This window comes from Bactrocera dorsalis, chromosome 4 (assembly GCF_023373825.1).
Source record: "Bactrocera dorsalis isolate Fly_Bdor chromosome 4, ASM2337382v1, whole genome shotgun sequence".
Taxonomy (NCBI): domain Eukaryota; kingdom Metazoa; phylum Arthropoda; class Insecta; order Diptera; family Tephritidae; genus Bactrocera; species Bactrocera dorsalis.
In genome coordinates, this window is record NC_064306.1 from 13125551 (window position 1) to 13148865 (window position 23315).

At 32.0% G+C, this 23315-nt stretch overlaps 1 protein-coding gene across 8 annotated transcripts in view; it reads right to left on the reverse strand.

Moving 5' to 3' along the window:
* Positions 1–23315, reverse strand: part of LOC105234232 (protein sprint) — a 538584-nt gene that overhangs the window by 192228 nt on the left and 323041 nt on the right. Inside the window, exons 1-2 of one of the 8 annotated variants that reach the window (XM_049456743.1) lie at positions 9761–11030; positions 3210–3328 (exon numbers count right to left, since the gene is read on the reverse strand). The exons of 6 other annotated variants lie outside the window; for them this stretch is intronic. The gene's annotated coding sequence lies outside the window, so the exon portion shown is untranslated. Of the gene's footprint in view, positions 1–3209; positions 3329–9760; positions 11031–23315 lie in introns of those variants that run through there. One more of the 8 variants, XM_049456742.1, reaches the window with a different exon arrangement.

Sequence of the window (23315 nt, forward strand, 5' to 3'; positions counted from 1 at the left end):
ATGCCAACTCAATCTCTACACAAACAATAAATTCATTGAACAAGTTAAATGAATCACGAAAAAAGCAGAGCAAAATAAGTAATAAAGCATGTGCGGAGAGTGTGAGTGAAATAAATATAAATTGATTTATTTATGGAGGTAAGGATGACTATACCCATATCGTCACCGAAAATGCAAAATAACTTATCTTCAAAAAAAAAGTCGAAAATCGTTGTCAGATATTATAACCAGTATTTAAGTATGTATGTAACTATTTTATAACCACAACTCAACTTTTGTTTAAATATGAGTGATTTCTATGATAACGTGTTTAATTTGCCTGTAAACTTATGAAAAGTGATGTTTATTTTTAATTTTAGGTGACGATATGTAAGTCTATATGTATATGTCTAGTATGTACATATGTGTATATAAACTACAAATTTTGCTTCGATTACTATTATATTGTATACTCAAAACTGTTATTTACTATATAAAATATAAATTATGTGTTATATATATATATTTTCATGCTTCTTTTAGATAGCATATACACATTTCCTCACATAAAGACTGTCGAAAATCAAATCTTTACTTTTCAACTTATTTTTCTATTTATTTAGGAGTTCAATGGCTTGCATTCTTCAATATTTTCTCTCTCACACAATTTCATATATTTATCGAAATACTTGTATAACTTATTGCATGAATAAACAAATAAAAAGACAAGTGGGTCGGTGATAAGTCAAACAAATATTATATTCATACAGTTATGTTATGGGTACCAACAACAAAAGTATGGGTATATACATAAATACATATTTCTATAACAAAATTCATATTTGTAGGCACTTTTTGATGAATTATAGCTTTATATTTCGATTATCTGGAGTTATTCGAGTTCGAGCGACAGCAAATTTAATTATCAAAATAAATCATCTCTTCACTTCACCGCAACCAATTACTACAAATACCAACACAATGTGCGTTACTATAGAAAATGTGGTTGCCACATAATTAAAATTAAAATATGTAGCTGAAAGTAAATTTTGTGTGGTTCACACAAAGAAATTGTATAAAAGGTAAAAGTTGAACCGTCTTAAATATTTTTTATAAAGAATTTTCGCTGAAGGTTGCCACCTTTTTGAAAATTTTAAATACAAATTTTATAAGATATAAAAAACACTAAAGTAATGTGCAAGAAATGGTTATAAATATTGTATTTGTGGATATTTGTGAGAGCCTTGCCAGATTTTTAAAAGTTTTACTTTCATAAAAATATGTAAATAAAGGAATTATTACAATATACATATATAGGTACCAAATTGAGGAAGAGGATTTTTGTTAAGCAAAAATATTTTTAAGAAGGGCTGCCACCTGTTTAATTTTTAAATACGATAAAAAAAATATCACAATATAGACTAAACAGGCGTAAGCACGATTTGGGTGCCACACTGAAAAGCTTTAAAAAGAATTTTAGTTGAACATACATATGCATGTTTGAGAAGAGCTGCCACCAGTTTAATTTTGTAAAAATTAAAATAAATTTTAAACTGAAATATCACAATATGGGCTAAGCCCATTTAATTACGATTTATATTGCTTATATAAACATATTTATTTTAAGGGTTGCCACTTATTTCATTTTTTTATTGAAATAATATGGTAAAATATTAAAGTGAATTTTACAATATAGGTATATATGTAGGTACAAAATAAACGAAAAAAAACACATAACTGTCAGCTAAAAATTTTTTTCTTAAGTGTTGCCACCAAGTTGAAATATTCTAAATAATTCATTTAAAAATAAAGTTAAGTACTAACATATGTACATCGCACAAAAGAGTGTTAAACAAACTTTCTTCCTTTCTCGCAGATATTTTTGTTAAAATGTTGCCACCTATTTAAAAAGTTCTACCACAACATTTTTGCAAGATAAATGAAATATGATAATACGAGCACCAAAATAAGTAGATTAATATCTGAGATATTTTTGATGAAATGTTGCCACTCGTCTGAAATTTTGTATTTAAATACTTTTTTAAACATATGAAAAATTAAAATATGAACATCAAACTAAACAAGATACATTTCCGACATAATTAAAAATATTTTCGAAATGATCTATAATTAGAATTTATGTATAATTTATAATTTTATAATATATTTTAATTTCTTAAGATGCTCCGGAGACTGTTGCAGCACCCCCAGAGATGATCTTGTGACTGAAGCCCAGAGCATATTGATATAATGTAGAGAATACTTCTCCAGCCGCCAGAATATCAGTGAAAGCATAACACCAGGAGATGGTGAACCCGATTTGCCAACTGTTGACGATGGAGCGTACGTTTCATTCGCCGACCCTGAAGAAGTTTGAATAGCAATTACCCATCTGAAGAACAACAAAATGGTGGGGACCGATGGATTGCCGACCGAGTTATTCAAATATGGTAGCGAAGAACTGATAAGCAGCATGCATCAACTTCTTTGTAGAATAGGCCGGACGAAAGCATGCCCGATGATTGGATTTTAAGTGTGCTCTATTCAACCCACAAAAAGCGGGACCCCATAATCTGCGTCAACTACCTTGGGATAAGTCTCCTCAACGTCGCATATAAGGTTCTATTGAGCGTACTGTGTGAAAGATTAAAACACACTGCCAACAAACTGATTGGACCTTATCAGTGTGGCTTCAGGCCTGGAAAGTCAACTGAATAGATAATATGCGGTTTCTATGCCAATGAAGAAGAAGTTATATATCAGAATTTTATATGATGGAGGAATTATATACTGTATTTTGAAATGTGGTATTGTTTGTTTGAATATATGTGGGACATACTTGAAAAGATTCGGATGACAAAATAACAATTTTTTTGATGACAAAAATAATAATTTAAGAATTGCGTACTTGGAGGGAAAATTTATCAAAATATATGAAAAATTTCTCTACAAGTTATACTATATGGTTGGCATATGAATAAAACTAACGTATTATTTAATACATACTTCATATATGTATATACATATATATGCTATTATATATTTTTAGTTATATTAGATTTTTTTTTAATATTTAAAGTATATTCAATACTTTTTTTAAGTAAGTCAGCTTTTCTATAAAACAGATTCAACCTTAAACCACTAATCTACACATATTATATTATAACTGCAAACTTAGTACCGTAATATTGCAATACTGTTTATAAATTCTAATTTTCCACTTTAATTACCCGTACTTTACCAGCCGCATACTATATTTGCACACGCTCAAATGGGGCGGTTCCGTAAGTTGCACATATTAATTACCGGCGCACAGTTGTTTTTGCTCTTTTTCGCTTAGCTAAGCGCACTAAATATGTACCGGTGGCACGATAATTGTTCGTGGAAAGAAATTAAAAATAAATAACAACTAGCAAATATACATAACTAAATATGTACACGCATACTTACACACGCTTTGTTGGTCTTATTGAAATTGAAATATCTTTAATAAATGCACCTTATTTGGTTAACAGCACATTTTCTTCGGCAATTATTGCTCACTCCATTAAATCACAACACAATAGTAATGATAAAAAAAATGAAAACACTTAAATGATATTTTCCACTTTTGGTTTGGCAGCACAAATAAGACGGGAAAGATATGTATTTGTAGAAAAATATTGTCGATATTTGCCGGTTGAATGCATTTAAATAATTACAAGAAATGTTGAAAATAAAATGTTTCATGTCATAAATGTGTTGTAGTAACGATTAATAATTTATTTTCAAAACAAGCAAAAACAGTTTTACTTTTTGAAATATAAAAAATGCAAAGTTAAACTCCATCACAATATTTAATAAATATTAATGACATTCTTATGAAAATTTATTTTTTAAACCAAGCTAGTGAACAGCTTATTAATTAATTTTTTCTAATAGGATTTCCAAACAGCACATTCATTTAGTCAATTAGTGAATTGTTTATACTCAAGTGCTTAATAACTAATATTACTGTGTTGTAGATGTATCCGAGAGCATTTCAATTTAGTCAATTAGTAAAGTGTTCGAATTAAAAAAATACTAATTGACTCAATTAAGGAGTTTAAAGTCTTAAAAGCTCATTTTATTTGGTACATTAATTGGATCTGCTGATTTAGTGTTATAATTAGTTAATTTATTACTAATTGACTCAATTTAGATTATGTGTTGTTTTCATATACTAATTGGCTCTGCAAATATAAAGTGTGCGAATTTAAAAAGGAAGTACTAATTGACTCAATTAAAGGTTTTATAGTTTTAAAAGCTCATTTTAATTGACTCAATTAAGGGTTTTGTAGTTTTAAAAGCTCATTTTATTTGGTATATTAATTGAATCCGCCGATTTAGTTTTATAATTAATTAATTTATTACTAATTGACTCAATTTAGACTATATCTGCTTCAAAATTATGTGTCGTTTTCATATACTAATTGGCTCTGTAACTAGAAAATGTTCGAATTAAAAAAGAAGTACTAATTGAGGCAATTAAGAGTTTGACAGTCTCAAAAGCTCATTTTATTTGATATTTTAAATGAATCTGTCGATTTAGTTTTATAATTAATTAATTTATTACTAATTGACTCAATTTAGACTATATCTGCTTCAAAATTATGTGTCGTTTTCATATACTAATTGCCTCTGTAACTAGAAAGTGTTCGAATTTAAAAAGAAGTACTAATTGAGGCAATTGAGAGTTTGACAGTCTCAAAGGCTCATTTCATTTTGGTATACTAATTGGATCTGCCGATTTAGTTTTTAATGTTTGATTTTCAGTTAAATGTCTACATAATTAATTAATTTATTGCTAATTAACTCAATTTTGTTTTCTTATACTAATTTGCTATACAAATTTAATATTACCAAAATAAATTTAAATTGTTTTAATTTATTTAATATTAATTTAACTAATGCTAATCGACGCAATTTAGAGTACATATTATATTACCATGACGTGCACTTTTCCCTTCACAGCCGATTTAATTTTTAATGTATTTAATTTTCATTAATTAATTGATAATAAATTTTTTTAATTAATGAAAACACTAATTGACTCATGTCTGCTTCGAAATTGATTAATTTTGAGTTATTATTGAGCAAAATATATAGTTAATTTACTTTTAACTGATTAATTAATTTAGTAATTTAATTTTATTTATTTTATTAATAATTAAAATGTTTAATTAATTAATATTTTTGAATTTATTTAATAATTAATTTTAATATTTTATTTATTTTATTAATAATTAAAATGTTTAATTAATTAAAATACTAGTTGACTCAATTTAGAGTATGCCGATATAAAAATTATATTTGCCAATTTATTTTCTATATTAATTCAATTTATTTCATTGTTAGTTTCATGTTTATTAAATTCATTTAATTAATATTCATTATTAATTTTTCAATTTTCATTTTATTTGTGTTTATTAATTTATGCCATCTTATTGATCTGATATAATAATTAATTTAATTTTATATTTAATTCGATTTACTTTGCTGCAAATTACTTTAAAATAGATAATAATCAAATAAAATATATGTATATCAATAAGCGAGTGTCGAATCGAATAAACAACGGACTAAGAGGTTAGAGATAGTCAGAATTTTCAAACATTTGCATTTTCTAACATTTTCTTAAAGTATAATAGCTTTGAAACATTCTCCGACATCTTTAAGTACATTCCACAAAAACTTTTCCAGTTATTTGATAATTATCATATATAATTATAATTAGCAAAGCGTTTTGGGGCGCACTGAAACTTGAAAACTAGTACTTAATAGAAGGACTTTTTTGATATTAAATGTAAATAAATTTTACACCTTTGAGAGTTATCCACATATTACGTATTCATCTCTTTAATTTTATAAATAAGCGAGTAATGTGTTGGCAAATCGAACACTGCTCTCTCAAGTTATTTTGAGAAATTTGCCAACAATTATTTATTCTTTAAAGAACAAAATGTGGTGAGTGTGCGAGGCAGTGCCATGAAAAGTTCAGCGTAGCATGACTTAAAACTACCGCTACCCCTGGTACTACTCGTTGTACTTAAAATATTTCTCTTGCCATAAGTAGATATATAGTATATGGAAGTTTGTATATGTATATCTCTATGGAGTTTGAAGTAGTGATTCATAACATTTATGGCAAATTAACGCCAACAAGTGAAGGCATTGTGCCATTCTTTATATGAAAAGTAGAAACAAATTTAGCTAGATATGTATATAGTAACTTTATATACAGCGAAGTACATAGGCGTACACTAGTGGATCATAAATATGTATGCATGTATATGGGAGCAATTTTATGCACTGTTTATTTGAACATTTGAATTAAAAGATACAAAGATTTTGGAATTTTCAAAAGAAATTTATAATATAAAGGTATATTTTTGGAAAGCTTACAGATTTATATAATAATCTAATACTTTTATCATATTTATTTATTTTTTTTATATTTTAATTGCCTTTTTTTGTTTTTTCTCTAATATTTTTCAGTTCATTTCGTGCCATTTGGCTACTCTGTTTTGTGTTTTTTTGTTTGCTTTTAAATATTGCCGCCACTGTGGTCAGCATTTTGTTGATTTATGTGCCGCAGTTTATTTACATTTTTATTTTTATTTACTTCGTGCATTCACTTTTTGTTATTTTTGCATTCTTTTGCATTTTCTTCGTAACTGTGCGATAATTCAACTTCGACGATTTGGGGTGATCTAATTTTAAGTGCAATGTAATGCAAAATCCCATTAACCTGTTTACGCTTTGATTACGAAAATACTTTTGGCTAGCGTGTAAGGGACGCAAAATGGTTTTCATTTAGCTACAAGTGATAAGCGGGGAAGAATAGTGCGCTGGTGAGTTCTCGTGAATGCTAAATATAGTTTTTGAGTTTTACAAATTGGCGGAAATCAAAGGAAATTACAGTGAAAATGTGGAGTTAGCGGGTGACATCACGCGCAATTTATTTCACGTAAGAGGTGTCGAGTATTAAAAAAAATATATATGGTAAAGAACTTCATAAAAAAATTAAAAAATAAATATTTTATATTATTTTTTGTTATTAAAAAGAGAATTACTAAAAATATATTTGTATATAAATTGTCATAGTACTGAATGAAAATATAATTAAAATTTGATTTATATTATATAAATAATTTTTTAATGTAATTTAATCAAATATAATATATTTTCAAATATTATATTGAAAAAGTTCTAGTTAAAATACTTTTTTAATAGGTATTTACGTAAAGTTTTCTCCAATGCTTAATGAGAATAAAATTAGAATTTTTATAAGAATTTTTTTTTTTAATTTTATATCATTGTTAAAAAAAATATTTGTTTATATAACTGATTTTTTTTTTTTTTTAAATTAAAATTTGTTACCGGAAAATATTTATATTTAAAAAATTTACAAATAATTAATAATGAAAATATTTTTTACTAAATCATATAATTTTTTAGAAAATAAAAAAAAATTATTAAAAATCATATAATTTTTTAGAAAATTAAAAAAATTTATTGAAAATTTGTAAAAAGAGAAGATTAAATTTTAGATAATAATAAATATTATGAGTAAACCCATAATTTGTGTTCGAAAATTCCAGAAACTAAATTTTTACAAAAAAAAGAGGCAATTCTTCAAAAAAAAGTATGCTGGTTATAATATAATAATAACAGCATGACAGATATTTTTGTCAACATAAGTCAGTTGCAAGCTTGAATCTTATAATCACGCACTTTTTTGTTTGTATTGGTATGCATTTCTTAATCCGCCTCAATGCCTTTGTTGCCGCCTTGCCAAGCATCTTTTCTAAAGACACTTAGTAAGTAGGTGGACTGCAGCCATGAGAAACTGGTTCTATGCAATCTTACAGCTACAGCAACAATAAGCACAATAAATTCTTGAAGGTTTATGCAAATGCAATGCTGCTTTGATTTATTGCAGTTAGCGAACAATTCAATATCATTGATTGTCCATAAGAGCTGCAAGGTGGGTATTAAGTCGAAAAATATATACATATGTATGTATGTGTATATATATATAAACAAATATAAAAATGTATGTATTTTCTGTCCATTTATGCTATGTGGGTCTATTGTGGGCATCAAATTGTAATCGAAATGTTGTTTTGGTTATGTGATAAACTCGACTATAATCGCGTAGGGGGTGTCTATGCCCCCAAAGAAGATAGTGATAAAAGTGATCAATTAAATATTTTTGGAGCCATCAAAAAATAGTTGAATAGCATCTTAGCTATTAATTGAAGACAAACTTTTAAAATTTGAGCAATTTAAACATAATAATACATAATTTTATTTTCGATTGCGTGAAATTGTATTTCTTTAAAAAAAAAGTTTGCTTTACACATTCTAAAAATTATTTTGTAAAATTTATTTTTTTAGTAGATATTTACTAAACATTGAGGTGTTTCTATTGTTTTTCAATTATTTTGCATAATTTTATAATAATTATATTATTTTATTATTGTAAAAAAAATTAGTATGAATTTTGGTTAATTAAATTTTTTACGTTATGCAATACTTATTCTGTGTGAGGAAGTTGTTTTTAATATTTTTAACTCAACCATTTTTAATTTTTATTTAGTAATAATTTTGTCGTTTCATAAAAACATTTGTTTTTGTAATTGAAAAATGTTTATTTCTTTTCTGTAATAAATTTGTTTTCTTAAATTTTTTTGTTGAATATAGGTTTTATGATTATTAAATTTTTTTAATGATTGTTTATAAATAAAAATATTATTATTACAGATAGAAATAATCATTTTTAAATTACAATATTATTAATTAATATTTTTTTTACAATAACAAAGTACATTTAATGATTATTATTTCCTTTTGTCAACAAAAATTTTTTAATTTACTATTTTTCATAATTTTAATTTACTGTTTTTCATAATTCCAAAGTATTATTGTTCGCAAACAAAAATTATTTTGAATACTTTTAAAATAGTTTTGTTATATTTCCACAATATTGCTTTCTGTATAAAATAATATTTTTACTATTTTAATATAATATTTTTTTTTTATTTTGTTCACATTTAAAATATGTTTTAAGGAAAATTATTTTTTAATTTAATTTATTAATTTGTAAAATTTTTAAAAATTATTAATTTTAATTTTTTTTAATTACTATTATTATTATTAATAATTAAAATTATTTTTTAATTTCTAAAAATTATTTTTTGTAAAATTATTATTATTTTTTTAATTTATATTTTTTTGATTTTATTTTATTTGATTTTTCTTTAGTTGTGTTTAAATAAAATAGTTTTGATTTAAAGTTTGACAACTCAATTAAAAAAAATAAAATATGTAAATTTTTTTTGATGTTTTCAATCTCTTTTAATTTTGTTTCTAATAATACTAATTTTATTGTGTTTATAAATGTATTTATTTTTTTATGTTATTCAAACCGTTTTTTATGTAAAATTGTTTTTTTTTTTTGTTTAATTTACATTTTTTAAATCTACTACAATAAAATTTTATTTTTTAAGCAAAGAAAACTTATCGCAAGACATTTCACTATCCTAATTAGACACACAAAATTATTGTTTGCACCAAATTAATGTAAACAAAACGCAAAAATATACGAAAAAATGAAACTTAATCATATTTTGTGTAAACAATTGAGCAAATACCGGCATTTTCGACATATTTTTCCACAAGCATAAACGAAAATCAAACAGAAAACACTTTAAAATAATTCAAATAAATTTTTTACGCAATTGCGGCGCACACATACCCACACAAATAGCGCCAATGCTTTATTTAACACTTTTGTAATTGTTGTTTGAGCTTCAAATATTTGTTGTTGTTTTATTTGTATTTTTGCTGCCTTCGAATTTTTTGGCGTTTTCTGTTTGCCTCACGTTGCTACACTTTATCGCTTAATTTCGTTTTTGCTTCTTCAGCACACATACACACACTGGCGCGTACACTTTGTTGTTATGGCTGGAGAGCAGACAGTGACTGGCTGTCCAGAATCATGCAGATACATACATATGTATGTACTTTGCTTTGCTAATTTGTAGCAAATTTTACCGCATTTGTGGTTATTTTCGAGTTGTATATTTAAGCGCAGACACTGAACACGCGTGTTGTTGTTGTTATTTTTTTGCAATAAAAAAGACGCAATATCCGTTTCCGCTACTTATGGAATTTGCACTTTATTTTTTTCGAAAAATGGTAAAGTAAATTCTTTTTAATTTTTATTTCAAAATTTTTGCTGAAATTCGAAGCACTCGCACAGCCTCAACACACGATTCGCTCCGTTTCGACGCGCTACGCTTGGCTTGCTTTGCCTACGACTCTGCACGACGCTTTTAGCTTTGTTGTTGTTTTGTTATAATTTGCCGTCTGTTATTTGTTTACCTATTGTTATTGCTATTTTTGTTGTTGTTTGTTTATTTTTGGTATCATTTAGCCACTTTGACAGTTGTCGGTTGCCGCTGCCGCACGAGCGTCTGCTCAAAGCTGTCGTTTTGGCTGTTTGTTATTGTAAATTTTCAAATTTACAGCCAAGCAACAACAATGCAGTAATGCTTTTTTGCAAAAAAGTAATTTATAACTTTATATTTCTGTTATTTGTTTTATTTTTTAACAACAGACTTCAAAAATTCTAAAATTTTCTTTGATAAACGCGCGCGATTAACCGTTGTATATGACCGATACGTGTGGAATCTAAAAGACAACTGAGCGCACGATAGCAAAGTTTCGCACACACGAGCAGTGCGCCACGCCGTGCCGGCCAAACAGCCACCAGAGCAAAGCTAAAGTGCCAGACAGCACCACACCCCCACAAACACCGCACCAAAACGACCTTCTCTCCAACAAAAACGGCAGGCGGCCGGTTTCGGCACTCAACCACTGTCTCTGCGCTCTGTCGTTTGTTTGCCAAGCATTCGTGTTGCTTTGCTTTGGATTGTATTGAAGTGGTGTATCTGAGCACCGAAGTATCTGCGAGCATAAGTATCTCTCAGCGGTTGTTGATATCTAGCTGACTGTGTTGTCGGTGGTGGCTGATGTCAAGCGCTATGATCTAGCGATTTGTGCTCATCGAATGCTTATGCTTTGTGGAAAATAGCATGCGACTTTGCCGGTAAGAGAGTAGTACCGATAAAATCGCATGCGATTAGTGGTTGCTTAAACATAAAATTACAGGTGGGTGATGGTTGCGTGCGATGAGCGAGCAGTAGTTGAATCTTTTCGGAGCCCTGAAGTCTAGATGCTGATATAAGGCTTGAGCGAATAATACAAGATCATTAAATACTGTTACTTTATTCACATGCTGATAGGTGCTGAGGAGCAACAAATCTTGAAAATTTGGATTCAAATATATAGTTTACTTGCTATAAATTAACTAATTTTAAGAGAACGCTCAGTGGAAGCTCATAAAAGCCCGGTGAAAGCTTTTTAAACCAAATCAACTACAAAGAGAACTTTTTACTTTTATTGTTGTAGTTGACATAAAATTTTCAAATTAAGGTTTTTCTTGTTTCAATGTTTTGTTGAAGCCCAGTTAAAGCTTATTATGATAAAGGAAACCACAAAGAAAGTTTCCTAGGAGTTATGAAAGTTCCCTGAAGTTCCCATTCACTTGGGAGTGGCCAGATACGATTGTTTACCTATACCAGCAGCTCACGACTTCTAGTCTTAGACCAAATATTCTCTGGGTAGCCAAAAAATATCTGTTTGAAGGCGAAACAGAGTTGTGCGCTGGGTTTGGGACACGCCACGAAAAAAAACCAATCCAATAAAGGGATCAAAACAGCATCGGATGAGAGACCCAGCTTTCGATGACGACCACTGCAAACGTGTTAAAGATTACGATTTAAGGGCATGCACCTGGAATTTCCGGTCCATTAATTGGGAAGGTGCCCCTGTCCAGCTGGTTGATGTCTTCAAAAGAGTTAAGCTGACATCACCGGGTCGAAGAAGTGCGGTGGACGGAACAAGGGCTGAGACGAGTAGGTTATTGTGACATTTACTACAGTGGCCATATAAAGTAGCGCAAATTCGGTGAGGGATTTGTGGTGAGAGAGACACTCTGTCGTCGTGTCTTGGCATTCACCCCGATGGATGGACGTCCAACAATAATCCGCATCAAAGCGAAGTTCTTCAACATATCGCTGATTTGCGCGCACCCATGAAACATCCCCAAATGGGCTGAGGCTGATCGACTTCGCCGGCGCCCGAAATATGGTTATCAGTAGTACTAGATTGCAGCATAGGAAAATTCATCAAGCTACCTAGCTGTCAACGGATAAAAAAGCCACCAAACAGATCATGTTGTGATAGACGGAAGACACGTTTCCAGTGTTTTAGATGTGCGCACGTTCCGAGCTCCTAGCATTGACTTTGGGTCTGTGAACACTACATAAAGGACAACAAATTTAAATCTTGCATTAATTTTGGAACGCCTTGTATAAGGCAGATGCCATCGCTCTTTCTAAGATAAGATAAGTTGCACTATAAAGAGATATTGGACACGTCCTGAGGCCTTCAATTGTATATAGTAAGTTCTTAGTGTTTATATACATATATTCTTCTCTCTCGGCAATGGGTATCCGATGTATTATCCTGGACTCTAAGAAGTTGAATCATAATGACAAGAATTTAATAGCTACTGTCGTTATTAATTTATGCACAAAATTTTCAACATAATATTTTTTTATATTCAAACCAGCAAGAGAGGACTTCAAATGATTTCATATGAAGTAGTACAGCCAAAGTTTGTTTGTTTAAAACTACTTTTTATGTCCATTTAGTACAAAGCTATGTGATGAATTATTTGAAGGAGCAATATTCCAAATTCATAACCTACTTTAAGGCGAATGGTATTATTTTCATTCGTTCATCGCATATCTGCACTTCTCATATGGTTCATCTATTAATTTATCAATAAGTGTTTCACGAGTTCATATTCTGCACTTCTAATATGGTTCATCCATTAATTTAACAAAAAGTGTTTCAAGAATTCATATTTTCCTAATAACTATTAAAAAGCTACTAACGGGTGATTTTTTTGAGGTTAGGATTTTCATGCATTAGTATTTGACAGATCACGTGGGATTTCAGACATGGTGTCAAAGAGAAAGATGCTCAGTATGCTTTGACATTTCATCATGAATAGACTTACTAACGAGCAACGCTTGCAAATCATTGAATTTTATTACCAAAATCAGTGTTCGGTTCGAAATGTGTTTCGCGCGCGTGTTTTGTTCAGCGATGAGGCTCATTTCTGGTTGAATGGCTACGTAAATAAGCAAAATTGCCGCATTTGGGGTGAAGAGCAACCAGAAGCCGTTCAAGAACTGCCCATGCATCCCGAAAAATGCACTGTTTGGTGTGGTTTGTACGCTGGTGGAATCATTGGACCGTATTTTTTCAAAGATGCTGTTGGACGCAACGTTACGGTGAATGGCGATCGCTATCGTTCGATGCTAACAAACTTTTTGTTGCCAAAAATGGAAGAACTGAACTTGGTTGACATGTGGTTTCAACAAGATGGCGCTACATGCCACACAGCTCGCGATTCTATGGCCATTTTGAGGGAAAACTTCGGACAACAATTCATCTCAAGAAATGGACCCGTAAGTTGGCCACCAAGATCATGCGATTTAACGCCTTTAGACTATTTTTTGTGGGGCTACGTCAAGTCTAAAGTCTACAGAAATAAGCCAGCAACTATTCCAGCTTTGGAAGACAACATTTCCGAAGAAATTCGGGCTATTCCGGCCGAAATGCTCGAAAAAGTTGCCCAAAATTGGACTTTCCGAATGGACCACCTAAGACGCAGCCGCGGTCAACATTTAAATGAAATTATCTTCAAAAAGTAAATGTCATGAACCAATCTAACGTTTCAAATAAAGAACCGATGAGATTTTGCAAATTTTATGCGTTTTTTTTAAAAAAAAGTTATCAAGCTCTTAAAAAATCACCCTTTACTTCGGACTGAGTAGGCAATTGAGAAGCAAAGTCCTCTCTCGACAGACAAAAACCAAACTCTATAAGTCACTCATAATTCCCGTCCTGCTATATGGTGCAGAGGCCTGGACGATGTCAACAACAGATGAGTCGACGTTGCGAGTTTTCGAGAGAAAAGTTCTGCGAAAGATTTATGGTCCTTTGCGCGTTGGCCACGGCGAATATCGCATTCGATGGAACGATGAGCTGTACGAGATATACGGCGACATTGACATAGTTCAGCGAATTAAAAGACAGCGGCTACGCTGGCTAGGTCATGTTGTCCGAATGGACGAAAACACTCCAGCTCTGAAAGTATTCGACGCTGTACCCGCCGGGGGAAGCAGAGGAAGAGGAAGACCTCCACTCCGTTGGAAGGACCAAGTGGAGAAGGACCTGGCTTCGCTTGGAATATCCAATTGGCGCCACGTAGCGAAGAGAAGAAACGACTGGCGCGCTGTTGTTGACTCGGCTATAATCGCGTAAGCGGTGTCTACGCCAGTAAAGAAGAAGAAGAAGAAGTATTAAAAAGTCTACGATAGTGACATGGGAAGATGGAAATTGAGAATTTTCTATCACGTTTACTCAAATAGACATGTAAATGACAAAAACTAGCATTGGCTGTTATTAACCTACATTGGTATATTTGGAGAGTAAAAGTTTGATGAAAATATTAAAACAAACGTGAGGACCTACGTCATCTTAATAATTTATTTATTACTATTAATATGTCATTATCATTAATACACCGTTATTCATAACTTATTTTTTTACATAATATATTTATCATACTCGTATGTACATACATTTGTATATCTTTACATATCCGCACTTATAAGCGTTCATAGTTACTTGTGATTTTTTTCTTACTTTTATTTGCAAATTCTTTGCTTTTTAATGATTATCGCTAATTGCAGAACAAAGCGTAAGTGACAAAGAATTACAATAACAAAAACAAATGGCAACAACAATGTGGCTAAGTATGCAGTTAATGCTGAAGAGTATGTGCGACATAAAAGACAAGTTTTAATTGTTGCAATCGGGCAATTTATCTGCTATACTCGTATATGTATGTACATATGTATGTGTAACTCAGTCTCCATATCATTAATAGTAGTGCCGTGGCACTTTCGATTGCGCTTTCATTATCGCTGTTTACATTCGCGTATCTGTCGCATATCATGGTTGTACTACTTCGGTGCTTATCTGCTGGCCGATAGTAGACGAGTAGTGCGGCATGTGGGCGTTCTTTTCGGTTCAACGGTATGCCTGATGAGACGCTGACATGGAATATGCATACAGAAGTATCTGCATACAGATGTGTATATAAATATAGATATATAATATATATATACTTAAACATATTTTACTTGACAATTTAGTGCAGCGATTATGGTCTTCTTGCACAATCGAACTTAAATTGTGCTGGTTTGATGGATATGTGGTTATATAGTGGTGTATATACATACATATGTATGTAGGTAAATATATGTACACATAAAAGTCTACATAACTTGATGTGTATTTATATGTATATAACTCTATTTATTTATATACATATATAATTATGTACGCATATCTATAGTATATCCGGCGATGTGGGTGTGTCTTTTAGCATTTCAAAGCTCGAAGACCGCTACAAACATGTGTTTATACATAAATATGTATCGATATAAGCATTTATTTATGTTTACATGTCATGCCGATATCATAGCATATCTAAATGTAACGAAAATTTTATTGATGGGTGCAGTAATTGGGTCGAATATTTTGTTTGTATTGAAAAAAGCTCAAAATTGTAGTTTATTGATAGAATACATATGTATATTGAACAATATAAACAAAAAAAATTTTATTGGTAGATTTATTAGTCAGAGATCACGTATGTACATATGTACTTTGACAGAATTATTACTCAATTACATTGAAATGGATGCCATGATCCGCTTTCTGGTGCCCTAAAAACGATTTTTTTCTCTCTTTAAGTGGATTTAGTTACCGTTCCACAAGTTCAACGAGCAAATAGCTTTGTATTTTCAAATTTCGTAATCAAGAATCGCAAACTTTCGTAGATAATAATAATATCAATATCATTAAAATGGAGCCTCTGACTCACTAACTATTTTACTTTAATTCTGTACTGTTTTAAATGCGGAAAGCTCCATTACAAAACATAACAACCGAATTTTCAGCTCTTAATTAATACTGGTTTAATACTGTTCCACAAGTTCAACAAACAAAAAACTATGAATTCCCAAACTTAGTAGCCAGAGATTTAATATCTTAGAGAAAATAAATCAAAATGGAGCTTGTGAGCGTATTTTCCGATAAAAAAAAAAAACGAATTTTGTTGCTCTGAAAGTGGGTTTAATACTGTTCCACAAGTTCAACAGACCAAAAGCTTTGTATTCCCAGATTTAGTAGCCAGCGATCTCGACCCTTATTAGAAATATTACTTAAGACTGTAAAAATGGAGACTTTTTGAGGCGCATAACAGAACCAGCCTCAGTTCGTCGTGCTGTATTCAAGAAAAAAACGAATTTTTGATTTTTTAGTAACTGTTCCACAAGTTCAAAAAAACAAAAAACTTCGAAATCTCAGAATTAGTAGACCTAGTAGAAATAGCACTTATCGGTATTAGTATGGTGCCTCCGTCGTGCTTTTTTATAATATTTTAGCTATTCTACTGGGTAACTTATTTAATTTTCTGGTACATAGCAGAATCCCCCTCAGTTCAGAACCATAAAATCGATCCATTCCATAAAAAGTTGAATTATCTAGCTCTTCAAACGGGTTAAGAACCGTTCCACAAGTTCACCAGGCAATTTATTCTTCAAGTAGTTTTGAGTGAGAATTTGCCATTAACGTACAGAACTTGAGAATATTTAAAGGAATTTCGTTTTTCGTTAAAAATAAACATCATTGAAGATTTGAAAAGAAAAATTAAGATATATAACGTCAATATTTGATCGGCCAGTATTGAACAAAATTTTGAAATTATATGTAAAATGAGTTTAAAAGTAAAAACTATTATTTATTTTTTTTTTTGGTTTTTTAAATTAAAAACATTTTTTTTTCATAAAATTTTAAAAAATATTTATTGCATTCCATACGTCTAAAAATTCATGAATATCAATTTTATTTCATAAAAATAAAAACAAATTAAAACTCTGCAATTCCCAACAATGCGCCACGAGCTCTGCATCCGCCATTGGCGCCCACGCTTGCCGCAATATTTTCGTCAAATAGTCAATAATTGTGCAAGTTAACAAATCGCTTAGCCGAATTTGGCGTATTTTGACAGGATAATAATGCTGTCATTTACAGTTGAGCCACACTTATTTTCGTAAACAAGCAAACAGACAACAATACAATTATCGCCTGTGCAATGTAAAATACTTTGACCCCAAAATACACTGCCGCTTGCAAGTACGTGTACCTAGCAGCATACAAAAATACGAAAAATAGCTTCGACTGGCGCGCGGCTTTGTTTATCCCTGACAATTTAATTCCAATTGCGTCTTTTCATCTGCAACTCCGCGTTCGCTACAACATTTATCAGCGGTGCTCAATCTGACCGCAGTACTCGCTGGCTGGCTCCTCACTACTTGTCGGCGGTAATGATTGTTGGCTGCTGCCGGTCGCCAGGCTAGTTAGTGCTTTATTTGCGCAAATATCTGTGTATCTTGCCCATTTGGATTTGGATTTTGATCGGATCTTAGGCAACGTCGAACAGCTGTGCTCATTGCTGCCGCCAAAGCCATCAAAAAGTTCAAAATGTGAAATAATAATAAAAATGCGCTAAAAAGTGTGGGGCCTTATGGGTGAACAGCATGGTCACAGCAGACGGCGGTGGCGCGTTGTCACGCTGTGGTCGGCAGGCTGCGCAGCTACATAGTCGGCGGTACAGTGTGTCGCTGGCATAGGGAAGTGTGCAGAATTTTTCAATTATAAATGGTATATGAAAAAAAAACGCTAACTTCGTTTGCACCTAACTAAAATACCCTTCCCGCAAAAAAGAGTTTCCATACAAGAACTTAATTTTGATGTTTCACTTTAGAGGGAGAAAAAGGACGTGTGCAAAATTTCAGTTCGATATCTCTAACGGAGACGACTATTTTAGATGTCCTAGTAAGTGTAACGGCTGACATCACCGCCGTCCAGGAAGTACGATGAACGGGACAAGGACTGAAACGAGTAGGTCTTTCTGGAATATGGTATAGTAGTTATGTATATAAAGGAGCGCAATTTCGGTGAGGGATTCGTGTTTGACCTAGTCCTGGCATTCACACCGGAGGACGGACGTCTAACCACAAACCGCATCAAAGCGAAGTTCTTCAACATATCGCTGATTTGCGCCACGCCCCTACGGAAGAAAGAATGATGTGACCAAAGTTGTCTTCTATGATGTTCATGAGAGCTGTCCCCGTCACGATGTCAAATTCGTGCTTGGGGACTTTAAATCTTTGTCATAACTGTCGGTAAATTCAACCTCCAAAATGAAGCATCCTCAAATAGGTTGTGGCAGATCGACATCTATGGCGTTAAAAATACGGTTACCTGTAGTACTATGTTCCTGTACAGGAAAATTCATCGAGCTACCTGGCTGTCTCCGGATCGGAAAGTTACCAACCGGGGCGATCATGCTAACATGTCTGCAGTGTTTTAGACGCGCGTACGCTCCGAGGTCTTAGAATTGACTCCGTCGAGCAAAAAAGGGACGTCAACAAACACAAGGACGGTTTGAAGTCTGGGACGGCATTTCACGCTGCTTACATACAGCTGCAAAGGAAACGATTATTTTTCGGAAAAGGCAAATGAACAGCCACTTTTTATTCAATATTTTGTTTTTAAATTTCAAAATTAGTTCTTGTTAAAAATTTATTAATTTTTTAGTAATTTAATTTTTATGCAAAAATAATTTTAATTATTAAATTTTTAATTTTAAAAAATTGAAATAATTTATTTGTTAAAAAAAAGTTTTTCAGCATATATTATTTCATACGACCCACTGTGCGGCTGCACTAGCGTGATCGCAAGCCGCATAAAGCAAGCAAGCAAGTAAAGCAAATTACAAATGAAAAGTAAACAAAACGAAGGCAACGCAAAGCTGCCAGAAAGCGAGCAAAACAGAATGTAACCGCAAACAACTGACATGATTCTTAATGCTTGGCATATTTGTAAGATTATTGTACGTTTGTGTTTTCGATGACTTTTTCGCTTTTTCTCAATGCTTTCGCTCCTTATTTGCCACAATTGAGGCGTAGCAAATAAAAGAAATAAAAATTTGCTTTGCCATTTCAAGTTTTCCTTTTTCATTATTTTATACTTCATTCGTATGCTGTAAAGTATCTGTGGTATCTGTCAGATACAAGTAATAACAGCTTGTACATGTGTTTGTACATATGTAAGTATGTGGTTTTTGAAGAAAATTATGACGCATCGCAGCAGCCAAAAGCGGCAAGCAGGCAAACATGAGCCACAAACGTACTTTATATGTAAAACTACAACAAAAAACAAATATAGCAGCAATTAATAGCAGCAATAAAAGTAACAGGCAGCAACAACAACAAGTAAAGATCGACACTGAGAGTTTTGATATCGCTTGGACCCGCTACTGGATACGCGCCATTCAATTCCACAGTTGAGAGCGCAGAAATAGACAAGAGAAAATTAGAAAAAAAATTAAAAAAAATAACAAAAAAAAAATCACAAAAGGGTGATGCCAGTATTAGCTGGCAGAAGAATTAAAAGTTTAATAAGAAATAAGAAATAAGAAACACGCATCAAATCGCTTGGAAAGCTTACCAGCTTAAAACGCTTCAATTGTCGGGGCTAGCTTTTGGGTGCAATAACACTTAGAGGTTAGCGTACACAAAATAACTGCACTAAGTAACTGTATAAACATAAGTACATATGTATATAAAAATGTTTGTGAGTACAGTGTGTGCATTAAAACTGCTTATAAACTGCTGACAGCAACTGACAACTGTCAAAAACAATGTCAAACCGTCATGTCTGTCAGCTGTTTACTTGCACAATTTTATTGACATGGCGTTCAATAACGTTTTCCAATATCTTGAGGTTTTCCCTCATTTTTACTCTCTGCTACAGTACTCTTAGTAGAAATTATAAAGCATGGAGTTAGCCGCTAATTGTAGATAAGATAATGATATATGGCAAAAGCAAACTTCAAGACTTCTGTATAAGTCTAAGGTAATGTTGTGCCTTAGATCTATATTTAATTAGGAGAAATTAACTGAAAGAAGACTAGAAAGGTATATAAGATATGAACAAATGTTTAATAAGGTTTTTTTACTTCTGAAAATTAGAGGAAGGTCGGGCTTATATAGAATTATTATTCGTTCAAGTCAAGGTTCAGAGCAAAATTTCCTGAACTGTTAAAAAAATCATAGGTTATGAACTTGTAAGAAATTTTTCTATTGCGAGAAGAGGAATGACTTTACTTGAAAAAATTTTTCATGGTCGAGCAATATATACTCCTACATCGATAGCCAGTCGGCAAATAGAGCAATAAACTCACATCAAATTACGTTAGAGAAAGATTTTTTAAGAAGGGAGACATCAATCGATGCACTGGCTATCAGAAAGCGGCTGCATATGTATTGATTTCCAGGCCAGATGAATCTGGAAAAAGAAATAGCTGATGACATCTTTAAAAGTGACAACTGTCTGACTACCAAACCAGTTTGGGAAATACGCAAGTCGCTAAAAACGATAATTAGTGAAATTTTCGAAAGAACAAACAGACGGAGCAGGCTGAGAGGATGCTTAAAAGGAATGCAGGATCTTGTACAGAGCTCCGAAACAAACACACATGCTTTTTACACAAACGGTATCGAAAGAACTGCAGAGTGGTTGTTGGCCTAGTAAAAGGTCACAAATGACTATGTGGTGCCAGTCGAGCGAGTCAGAGCGAGCCGGATGAGCACTTTTAACGAAGATACATGGAGAAATTGAAAGCAGGCGTGAGAGAGACGCTGGAACACCTACGCTTCTGTTCAGCTTAGAACGCGCCTTAGATTTTGGGAAGTTTCGCATTTCAATGGCAGTAGATAAAGCAACAAAATTACACATAAAGTCACTCTTGAATTTCACAAAAATCCGCCATCTGCGACCACTACGGACCAGTAGGTTTATGTATGACTGGCGTCAGTATAACCAAACTTAACCTTTTATGGTCGAAATAAGCTCGAGAGCTTGTCAATGCTTGATTGAAGATTAGGTTATAACGGGTGGTAAAATTTTAAATTTGTAAGATAGGGCGTAAAAGATTGAGTGTAGCGTTTGCTGTATGGCACGTAGCAGAATGGTATTTGACGTTTCCAATGTCGAAATATTGATAATTTAAATTTAAAACGTTAGATGGCCCACCCGTTATATAAGTGATCGCGTACTACTACTTTATAGTGTTAGTGCGAAGGGTGTTCTTTTTCATAGTCCTAATAACCGAAAGCTCGAAGTTTTATATATTAAGAAATTTTGGTTAACGCAAAAGAATATGACCGAATAACTTCCTTTATCCCTAGAGAGCTTCTTTGCAGTCTTGAAACCGGATTTTAAATGCGAAAACATCTGAAGCACTTCTCATTAAGAGCTTTCGCTCACATTTCCCTCTTATTGATTTTGCTTTTATCAAAATCACAAAGTAAATTACTATACTTTCTAGAGATCGTCCCTTACACTGAGATTAAGGTGCATGTAAAAAATACTGGAGCTTTAATCCGCATTGCCCGAGTGCTATAATGATTACAAAGTTTTGTAGGTATAATTTACACACCTACTGTACTAAGCCGTAACTAAACTCATTTACACTTAAGATTATGCAATTCATTTATTTCTATTAATAGATTTTAATTACTTTCACGAAAAATTAGACTAGATCATTAGTTAAATGAAGCTTTAACAAGACACGAATGTTTAGGAATTCAAACGGAATGCATGTGTTCAGACGAAGTGCAGCCTTTGTGGCTAAAAACCACAAAATAAAACGAAGTTATACCGGCTTCAAACTGCTTGCCGCCGCTTGTTGCCAGCAAACATTACAGTTTATTTTAATAGCTTATTTGCAAGAGCTAATATTTGCACACACATACACAACTTTTGTTGCGGTACATTCGCTTTTTGTAAGCTCGCTGCCGAACCCCCCCACTCTTCATTATTTCTTTTTTACTTTGCCGGTTTGCTGCAATTTCAAAATTTAATTTGTATTTGTTTTGGTCGCGTCTTGCCGTCTCACTGCATCTTACTCGTGTGCCACACAGTTAGCTTTAGCTTCCACAGCAAGTGGCTCTTCGTAGTAACGAGTTCAACAATTTGGTGCTCACACGAATTGTGGAGGCTCTTCGCTCTGCATCTTATTGAGTACTTTTGAGCATATTTTCCAGCATTGTCTCTCTGTGAATAGCATCCAAAACCCGGCAATTTGACTTGAGTGCTTTATTATTTGTTGCAGCGGCCGATACTTGTTCTGGCACTTTCCTTTCACTCGCTATGCTCTGGTATTTTCCAAAATCTGGCGCATACTTTTGTGCTTTCATACTCGTTTAGGTTCCACAAATGAGTTTGTTTTGTTGTTGTAAACTGGCAATAAAACAAAAGAGCGAAGCTTTTGAGTAAAAGCTTTATTTGTTATGAGTGCGAATTTTTTGTTTACCCTAAGGGACCGTCTACAGACAATTCAAACAATTCAAAATAAAATTAGCTAAACAAATTAATTATATTACTTATTTATAAATTTATTTATTTATAAATAATTTATGGAAAATAAAAAAGAGAATTGAGCTTTAACTTAGCGGCTAAAATTGCGCGTAAGCGTTTTGCTAAATCAATCACCTTTTTCCATTTTTTCAAGAAGAATTTCCTTAGGCACGATAGTAGAAAAGGCCTAATAGGAAAGAAGCTTGCCACCTGTGTCAAATTAGTAGGCCAAAACGGACAATGATTCAATTAAGCGTATGATATTTAAATTTCGTTAAATGGTGTTGCCACCCTTTTAAAATAAATATTGAAAAAGAAATAATAATAAAAAAATTGTATTTGGTATTACTGAAATATTATCAACTACATAAATAGTTTTCAGAAATCTAAGAGCTGAAAATACATACAAATATTTTTAATAGGGTTGCAATTGGAATTTGTTTTAATAAAATATTAAATTTATTTTTGTGAAGAGTCACCATGTTTTAAAATAATGTATAATATATTTTCGATTGGTGATACATATACATATGTGATTTATTACTAAATAATTTTTCAAATAAAAGAAGAATGCTTGCAGTTGAAAAATCTTTCCAGCGTTGCCACCAGTT